The sequence below is a fragment of the Coptis chinensis genome, chromosome 3 (assembly GCF_015680905.1).
Source record: "Coptis chinensis isolate HL-2020 chromosome 3, ASM1568090v1, whole genome shotgun sequence".
NCBI lineage: Eukaryota > Viridiplantae > Streptophyta > Magnoliopsida > Ranunculales > Ranunculaceae > Coptis > Coptis chinensis.
In genome coordinates this window covers 39,401,623-39,412,445 of record NC_141458.1, presented here as the reverse complement: position 1 = coordinate 39,412,445, position 10,823 = coordinate 39,401,623, and the positions used below count along the sequence as shown (strand labels likewise).

Sequence of the window (10,823 nt, the reverse complement as noted above, 5' to 3'; positions counted from 1 at the left end):
AGCTCGAATCGTGTTTAATTTCAAACATACGGGCGGCCTTAATGTATTAGTAGAACTAGCGGAGCGGGGATACTATCACTACCCCCAATTATTATTTCGCTTTAGTTTGGTCCTCTAAAAAATTTATAAGCCTCCGAGGCTCTTTTACTTAAGAAACTACCCCATTCATTATGTCAAGGACTTCTTTATGGTAATGTTGAAGTCCTTTGAAAAGGCAACTAACTAACGGTCTTTTGCTAGGTTATGGTGTGGACACTCTATAAGCAGATCGGTGAAACGATTCCAAGCCTCGAAAATGATTCATGAGGATTTTGTCGAAAAGAAATGAATCTTGGAAAGCATCTCATCCGCCTTTAAAGGGGGTGGGTAAAATGTTCCATAAACAAATTGAACAAGTTTAGCCCACGAAGTCCATTTAATTAGGCGCTTGGGCAGTTAACCAAGACGCCTTTATCGGCTAAGGTGAAAGGGAATACCCTTAATTTAATTTGTTCCGCACTCAACCGTAGGATGGTGGAATGTTGTTAAGACTTGTTCAATCCTACGATGTAGCCGATAAGGTTTTTCATGGTCTAAACCATGAAAACGGGTAACAAATTAAAAATATTTGGAGGGATTTCAAATCACCTGGTCTGCTAGAACGATGCAAGATTTGGGGCTATCGCCAAGGCTTTGTAGAAGTCCGAGAGAGGAGTCTCTTTCTTCCCCATTATATCGGTGGTGGTGTGTAAAATAGTAGCTAAAGGTGTAGTGTGTGGTATACTAGATAGATTTGTTTGTTCTTTGTTGTTGTGTATTTACGTTAGGTGTTTTGTTCTACCGGACCTTAATCTCATGCAAGACTAAGTCGAGCTTAACTAAACATGCAACACTCCAAACAATTCGATATACTAGTATAAAACCTCTAACAAGAGACGAGGTTTGGAAGAAAGGAATACCGACAAGGCCCTTGCTTCGCTTTATGAATAGCGCCTTGTTTACGCTTGTCAGTGTATATATAGCAGGTTAGAACACTGAAAAATATGAAAGATCAAAGTTTGAATCAAAACCGAAAACCGAAAAATTTAACACTGGCGCTTCCAAGGCCAAGATAGAAGGCGCCATTCGAGGTATTTTCAATTTACAGTGTTTTTTTTTTTGGTCAGCGCCCACGGGGGGGGGTCGCTCGATTGTCGATAAAGAACATAGGGCTGGTCGATTCCATGAGATGAGTATGCTGGCCAAGTGTAAATTTTGCTCGGAAATTTTCAACTCTAAAATGGACACCACAAGATGATTCAAACAAGGGTGGGTGAAATGGGACTTTAAAAACAAGACTAACACTATGAAAACAATACTGAAAGTGAAACTAAGATGGCAAAGATGTGCAACATTTGATAAAACGTAAAATGAATAGTCTACCCCTCTTAAATGAGTGATGAATTCACAACGTAAGTAAACTAACAACTAGACTTGTGAGCCTTTGTTTATCAAAGATATTTTCTACTCTCGATCCTATGAGATATAGTGGAGTAGAGTGATTCGCTCCACTCTTTAGTCCTTCCCAGATGCTTGTTTTCTAGTCTCAATACTCTACTTAAAGTCAATGAGAGCTTTACTTAAAAGGGGACTAGACTACGATGCAACTACCCACCTAAAATGCACTAGTCGGTTATCGTAATACTAAAGGAATGCTACGTTGATTCGATGATAAGGAGTTAGAGGGGATTGATTCCACCTTAACTCAACTTAATCCACTAGTGACGAAGTCGTCAATCCGAATTAAACCGCTACACGTAACAATCGGTTCTTCCTAATCCCTAATTACACATGGCATTTCTACCAATTTATAACTAGCATGTGAACAATTAAACCCATTCTCATGGTGAACTAATTATTTCGGCGTGGAATAGAAATTACTTACGACTCTAACGTTAAACGGAATCAAGCTTTCATCAAGGCTTCTCAACCCCTCTAATGGAGGTTTAGCCTTGAATCATTCATAATCATTTCCATTTAGATTTAAACTAAACATAATATAAAGCATTGAAATTTACTTAATTAAACAATAATGGAATCTAATTAATAACTAAGAATTGAATGGTAACAAGAATTGAATTTAGATCTAATAAATTGTAAATGACAAAACAAAATTGATAAAGGACACTACTTTATTGATCTAATCAAATGAAGAACAAGATCCAAAGGTTTAATCTAATAAAGGATTTGAAACTAATTAAATAAAACAATTAAATCTAGATCTAGAAGCTATTTTAATGGCTACTTTCTATTCTAAGCTATCTACCTAACCTAACTGCCATTAACACTGAGTTAAGCTTTTGTTCTTATACATTCAGAACCAAAATCGTGCATGGGCTTGGAGCCATGTTTTGGGCCGTGAGAATCGGGCCCAAAACCCAATTCTTTCAAATTCAAAAAGCCTCTTCAGCTGCAGTTGGCTTCCACAGACGTTTCGTCCACTTCTGCTCCTCTGATTGGGTCAAGGCTTGGACCATTGCAAAGCTCTTTCCAAGCCGGTCGTTTTGACATAAGGTAGGCCTCATTCGAGGTCCGAGTCCAAAGATATGGCATTCGAAGTTCTGTTGACTTTTGCTCCTTTATCTCGCTAAAGTGGCACATTTTTCGCATATAATGGACTTTGAAGCCCGAAATGCATAAAACGCATAATCGATTAACTCTTACTTATTATTCACATAATTGGTCTAACAAGATGATTATTAAGGGGTTAAAACTACAGTTTTGGGCTCTTATCATTAGTGCTAAGAACTTGGAGCCTTAAGGCATTGTTACCTAAAGCCCCGCATATCAGAAAGTGTTGGTGGACTCTCCCTTCGGCAATCTGTATAAAATTAATTTGCGATGGGTCTTCCATTGGTAATCTGGCAAAGGCTTTGGTCTCGTGCCACTTTTAGGAACTCTTCTGGAGATTTTTTGCTGGTGATATGGAGAAAGATTGGGGTCAATACGTATTACATGGCTGAATGTTTAGCTATATTGGAAAGTGTTGAGATGGCTCTCCTTATGAATTGGACGGACTTGTGGATTGAGTCTGACTCAGTGGCATCCTTCAGAACTGGTAAAGTCCCTTGGAACATTTGGAGAAGATGGGAAAAGTGTCGTGCTGGTGTAAACCAACTTATGATTACTTCAACCTAGCGAGAGGCCAACTTCTCAGCAGACCATGCAGCAAAAAAAGAAACCAATATGGAAAATGAAGCTTTGTTTTTTTACTATGGCAAGCCCCCATGGATTTATAAATGGGAGGCAAGCACAAGCACTTATTTTAGGTTTGACTAACGGGGGATGTGCATATGATTGTTGGACTGTAGAAAGCCTACCTAGTAGGGATGCTACAACTCCATAATGATGCAAACCTCCTACTACAGGATCACTTGGATTATATTTTCTTTCCATTTCTTTTATCCTTTTTTCTTTACTCCATGTAACCCTTTTCTTATTCTTTAATACAATTTCTCGGCTTACTTATCAAAAAAAAAAAACAACTGGCCTCTATACCAATTAGATGTGAAGAATGCATTTTTGTACGGTGACCTACAGGAAGAAATCTATATGGTGCAGCCTCTTGGTTTTGTTGTTTAAAGGGGGCAAGTATGTCGGCTACAGAAGTCTCTATATGGGCTCAAGCAATCTCCAAGAGCTTGGTTTGCAAAATCCAGTTAGGTGGTAATGGCTAATGGCATGACTCGATGTGAGTATGATCACTCTGTATTTTATAGGAAGACCGAACAAGGTATTATTATCTTAGTGGGGTATGTCGATGATATTGTTGTTACTGGTTCTAACAAACAAGGCATTGCTCGTCTCAAAATTAATCTCTCAAAGAATTTTCAAACCAAAGACCTTGGAGAAATGAAGTACTTCTTAGGCATTGAAGTCATAAGGTATCCTGGTGAAATTCATTTTTCACAGCAAAAGTATGTACTGGATTTGCTCAGTGAGACTGGTAATCTAGGAGCACGTCCAGTGGAGACTCCTATGGATCCAAACAACAAACTCCAGTTAGATATGGGAGAGTTGTATGTGGATGTTGAGGGATATCGTCGATTAGTGGGCAAACTAATCTATGCCACTATCACTCGTCCAAATATTTCTTTTGCTGTCAGTGTAGTATCTCAGTTTATGCATATGCCCAAAGTTCTTCATTTTCAGGTTTTTATTCGCATTGTGCGATACTTGAAAGGTTCTCTAGGATGTGGACTTGTCTATCGTTCAAATTAATGGTAATCTTGATGTTGTTGGATATGCCGATGTTGATTATGCAGGTCAGTTTATGACAGAAGATTTACGTACTACTAAAAGAAGGGCTTTTGTGTCACTTTTTTTTTAGGTCTTGTGTCACTTGCTACCAAAAAGTGACACATATAAGTTTAATGCGTCACTTTTGCATGGAACGAGAGTTGACGTGTTGCTTCTAGGAAAAGCGGCACAAATACTTAAATTTTTCGGGTCAATTATTCAAAAGTGACACTAGTGTTTTGCCTTATTGTGTCACTTTTCAGTCAAGAGAAAACAAAACAAAAACGGCTACTATACTATAAAAGCAAAATAAAACGATACAGGTAACTGCTAGACCAAAATACAAAACGATACTCGAAGTCTCAAACTCGCGATTTGTGCACTATTTGTTTCAATTTAGGTTCCTTCCAAAAGAATCAACAACTAAAATGAAAAGGGAAGAAAATAAAAAAAGGGAAATAAATTCAAGTCCATTGGATTAAGACATAGGTCGTTTGAGAAAAAAAAAGTCCTCCACTACAAGAAAACTAGTTTTCGAACCTGTCCTACAAAAGGGTTGTGTTTAATGATATTGATTAGAAAAGGCTTAATTATTATTGGTTCATTAATTAATTATGGGATATTTAGATTTTGGTCCTAACAAGTCCTAATTCGGTTGTTGACTATAAGTCAACTGAGTTGACCGTGGGTCAATCTCGGCTTGTATATTTTTGAAATGGCGATAATACCCTTTGCGTGCAATAATATCCGTGAATATATAAGTTAGACTTTGATACAAGAAATAATGTCATTTTCTAGGACTTGGTCCCTATTGTTATTTGACAAATTAGAGTTTAGTCCAACTTGTCAACCAAAAGTCTAGCACGCTTAAGATCAACCACTTGAGAACGCCGAGCCTTTCTTTTTCTCGTTGCCCTGCCTTAATAAGTTAAGTGGATTCCGATTCATGCGGTCGTTCTCGCTTCATTGGTGTTTTTACTCCCTACTCTCCACCATAACAAAATGTTTCCACCAAATCTCTTTCATTAGGCCCTTTGGCTATTGAACTAAACTCTTCAATTACTCTCAATTCTAAATCACCACAAAATATTCTAATTTCAACCTCATAAATGCCACTTAAGAGTGGATAACGTCTTTCTCTCCTCATTCTGCCCTTAGTTGATTAGGGCGACTCTCCTTATTCTCACTCTTGCATTTAAAAAAAAACCCCTTGATCTAGAGGATGATCTGTTCCCCATAACTTCAGAAACATCTCGAACTTCGTTTCGACAAAGGGATGTGCAGACCGGAGTAGGAGAACTTTTTTAGTCAAACACTATTCATCAATACTGTTCACCCTTGATTTCACCCGTTTGTGTTTGGACCCCCCATTCATGACCAAAGGGAAAGGAAGCCATTTTTAAGGGTAGGAGAGCTTTTCACGAAGACTCATAATGTACCCGTGGTTGGACTGAAATCCAAATCCGCTTTTTGACTCTATGGTTGCAAAATTTTCCCATTGACTCCATGGTTGGACTTAACATCTAGCAAACAAAATGAATCTTTATACTTTAAAAAAAGAAAAAAAACAAAACGATACTGAAAATGGGTTGCCTCTAAGAAATAAGAACAGAATGAGAAAGATCAGTTGAAGATAATAAATGATAAGAATAAGAAGTGTGATGATTCAATCTAGAAAAATGAGATCCGAAAGGAACACCAGAAGATCGTATTGAATTAATCTGTATACATCAACTACTCTACTGTTACTGCATCACATAATTCAACACATGCAATTAATATTACAAGCAGAGCTAGAATTGTTTCTATAATTTCTCGTCTTTTATTTATCGCTATTCTAGTCACTAAGAGAGAGAGTGAGTGATTTTAGGGTTTTTATTATTTGGTTTTCGATTTGAAATTTTGATTAGCGTGCTAGACTTTGGTTGACAAGTTGGACTAAACTCTAATTTGTCAAATAACAGTAGGGACCAATTCTTAGAAAATAACCTTATTTCTTGTATCAAAGTCTAACTTATATATTCACGTGATGTTGCACGCGAGGGGTATTATTGCAATTTCAAAAAAAACAAGCAGATTGACCACAGTCAACTCAGTTGACTCACAGTCAACAACTAGAACTACGACTAAACCCTAATATTCAAACTTTTCTGGACCAAACCCTAATAAACCAACTATTGTTAGGACCAAAGTTTAAAAAACCCATTAATTATCATTAACATAATCTTATTTGAATTTATCATGCAATGTAATTTTAAAAAAAATTAATACGTACATGAGTATATATTATTATTATTTTTTTTTATTTTTATTATTATTTTTAAATGTAGTATAATTGTAATTATAATGTAGCATTTAGACTTTAGACATTTAAAGAGCTATAAATCAAAGTTAGGACTTCTATTACCTACGTATTACATATATATTGAATTTAGTAATGAATAGATAGATTTGTTTCTTTCTATGAAATCTTGTTGTCTTTCTTGTATACTTATAATATATAAGGAGTATCCTTTTTTGTTTTTGAAAGACTCCAAACTCTCCGTTCACTTAAAGCTCTTGTTAGGTTATCTACTTTTAACGCTGTTGTTGCAATTGGATCATTTTATCGCTTTTAATCGTGTCTTTATCCTATTTATAATCCCTACACCATATTCATTGTGTACTTCAAGAAGTGCTACAATCTGCCTTCTCATTCTCATAGCATTAGAGTTGATTTATTTGTACACAAATTTGAGTTCTGAGCAATGTATATGAAATTCTTAGTTTATGGAGACCAAGGACATTCATGCACTGAAAAAAGCAAATATGTAAGCATCGTTGGTCCTCTATCTTCATGTCCATGTTGGTGGCATATACATTCTTTTTGCCATGGGTTAACTTGGATTACGCATACATTAAACTACAATTGCTTAAAATACAGTATTCAGAATCAGTCTAAATTTTTACAACATATATTGTACTACAGAAACTCATACACGGGATTATTATTCCATTTATGACAGAGTAGTATATTTGGATATAGGAATAAATTAATCTCTCTAGTTATGCATGATTAATGAAAATGCATTGTTATTGTTGTTGTTGTTGTTGTTGTTGTTTTTTTTTTTTTTTTTTTTTGAAATATTTAGAGGGTTAAGACAGACCCGCACCAAAGGCTTACAATGCTTACATGCTCATCAACCATAAAGGGAACCTAGCCCGAAAGCTCTCGCCAATCGCCCATTTTGAGTAGACGCAACCGTCTCCACCTTGTCCATGAAAACCTGCTTTCACTCCTCGGTCCACCTAGAAAATGCATTGTTGCCTAGAAGTCTAATGCCTTTTGAAGCTCTAGGCTATCAAAGAGATATACATCAAGTTAGCTAAGCTAGATATATAAACAGATGCATAGGAATCAAAATGAGAAAATTAGTTTGAGGTACATAGTGAAATCTCTACATACTACATGCTAATCTTTTGCAATGCTTAAGATTTGGTTATTTCAGGTTATTTGTTTTAATTTTTAATATTGTGATTGGTCCAAAGTTCTAAAATTCAACTATAAATTTTCTTAGGACTCCAAATGCCAATAAAAAGCTAATAAGGTGATTGTCAAACTACAACCTCATAAGATCCATGACACCACCTAATTGGCTTAAAATAATAACATGATCACAATAGCTTAGAGAACATATTGCAAAGATAAATAAATGGTGAGATTTCGAAAACCCATAGGCAGTGAGTTATTATTCTCAGAACAAAAAGACTCTAATCCGACAAAATGCATGATCCTACTTCTTAGATCTACCAAATAAGCACTAAATGACTAGGGGTGCAAGTGGATATCCAAATATTCAATTCGTATTCAAAAATCGGATATTATCCTAAAAATTTCGATTCGATTTTTTTTATGTCCTGACCTGGTTGATAATGGATTCGATATCGCCATATCCGCGATCCGATAATATCCGATCCGATTTAAAAATTAATAGTTATTATATATAATTAATTAATTTATTTTTATTGTATAAATATTATATAAAATCATAAACTAATAATATAAAACTATAATAACAAAATAATAATAATAAATGACAAATATATATATATATATATATATATATATATATATATATATATATATATATATATATATATATATATATATATATATACTAGTTTTTATGTGGTAAAATGAATTATTCAAAACAAATAAAATTTTAATTAATTTTAATTTTCGGTAGGATATTATCCGATATCCGTTTCGGATATCCCAAATCGGATTAGGATAATTTTTTAATATCTGGTCGGATTTGAATATCGGTATAAATTTTGGATTCGGATTCGGATAAAGGCATATCCAGATCCGAACCTATCCGCTTGCACCCTACTAACAACAACCCAAAAGGCAAATTGACAAAGTGCCACTTTTAAAACTGAAATTGACTTATTATTCTGATCTGGACCATCGACAACAGCACCAATCAAGATGTTAGGATTTTGATTGGATTAATAGAAAAATGGTTGAAATCTACCATCGCAGCCTATAGTTTGTGGGTGGCTTATTAAGGAGGGCAAAGAGGATCCCCTGTGGTGAACTCTCCATGGGAAGTTTGGTCCATAACCTACCATATATGACATCCTTAAGGGGTTCTCACTTCTCACCAAGAATATAGTCAACCTGCACATGACATAACAATGGTTAGTCTTAAATTCATGCACCAAGTCCCAGTAATATGTCTCTGGCGTTTTTGCCTCTTTGCTATGTTCCTTAGGGTGCTTGGTGTGACCAACATGTTCCGCAATTAAAAGTTCGGCGTGTAGAGAGCTTGTATTTTGCATATGTATTGAGTAAGAAGGTTATTGATGTAACATACTAAAGATTGCTTTGACTTAGTTTATACATGAGACTCCTTGCAATTTAGATCATTTTATCATTAGCTAGTTATTGAATGGAAATTACTAGGAGCAGTGGACTACATATAACTTGTTTTAAGGGCCTATGTTCTCTCTTAAAGAACAATAATTACACCTTGTTTCGATTTTTTTGCTCTGTTGTTTTGGTCTCTAAGTGCCAAACTCGTATTAGTTTTGAATTGTTGGAACCATTTTAGTGATATCTGAGCACTGATCAGTGATGTTCAATCCAATTTCCAAATTGTGATAATGCAATGACCTTTTATTTATACCTTTGGTGTATTGTGTGCTTGTAGAGGGAGAGTTCGGTAGAATTCTGCACATGAAATCTTCGGCTTGCAGTTTGTATTGCTCAAAGGACTTGTCCTTACTCAACAAAGCTCGATAAATCCAATCAAAGAAATATGAAAACTGGATAGAATTGATGATACTTTAGCCCCGACTTCCTATTAAGACACATTTCACTTTCATATCACTGGTTGTATGTATGATATGTTTCTCTATTTTTCTTGAAACTTACTCTTGATAGAAGAACACTTGCTCTAGCAAATTTGTTATCCCAACTGAAGATATCACTTCCGTCAATACCCCCTAATGATTTCAATAGATTGAGATAAGAAACATTATTTGTTGCCCTTAGCAGTCAAGCAACTCCCCATATTAGCCATCCTTGTAATTTAAACAATCCAAAATGTTAACCAAAAAAGAATAATCGTTTATGCTTCAAATAAAAGTGGTAATATATTGTCATTTACATTGGGATTTTAACCATTTGTAATTGAAATAAGATCATTTTTTTCAGTTAGTGCCCCTTTACTCAATGTTGATGTTAAAAGTTCTTTCTTTTAGACCATATGCCTTAGTTGACTGAAAATTTAAACAATTACCTGATATAAATATTAACAAAATATGTTAAATACATATAAACTTCTTACCTTGTATCCCAAATATAAGTAGTAAAACGGGCACACAGCTAAACCAAGTGAGTCACTATATGCACCTCAGATCGCGAATGCCAATAACTGCATTACCTTCTTTGATGTCTTTAGGAGCAACTTTGAGTATAAAGGGCCAACTTTACGGAACACCATATACGTTGCAGCGCGTGCTACATCAGAGCCTGGATTACCTACAGAAATAGAGTAGACACTTCAAATCGTGGTCGATGTCCTCGGCCAGCTCCCAACACTTGTGATCAGCGATTAGGATCACCAACTCCTACATAAAGCTTGCCTCGAGTAGCCAGAAGCACACTTGAGAAGGTAGTCCATTTGCCCACCGAATGGCACCTCGTAGCACTTCCTAACCGGCTCCCCATGCCCACCATGTTCTAATGAACTCCATGACAACATAGTAGTTGTGAATGCCATGGGGAAGTTGAACTTAACGTTGTCTCCGATTATCATAGTAACGCCTCTTAGATCAACCTAAATATCTAGTAGAGAAGATGTGCAACAACACTCTCCGCATAAACTGAATATTTAGTACGAAGACAATGTGGAAGGAAACTCGTGATTTTAAGCAATAAGCACTGAATGCATGATATTACTAAGGGAGAAGTAAACAAAACAACAACACAATGATCGCGACGGTGTGCAGCCAAGCCATCAGATATTCCGGAATTGGACCTCCATGTGAGTTCTTGATCTGGGGGAAGGTTTCCAAAC

The 10,823-nt window shown here is 35.8% G+C and overlaps 1 pseudogene; it reads right to left on the bottom strand.

Moving 5' to 3' along the window:
• Positions 1 to 8,535: 8,535 nt before the first annotated feature.
• On the bottom strand, positions 8,536 to 10,541 carry LOC147509565 (endoglucanase 9-like; annotated as a pseudogene).
• Between the last annotated feature and the right edge of the window lie 282 nt (positions 10,542 to 10,823).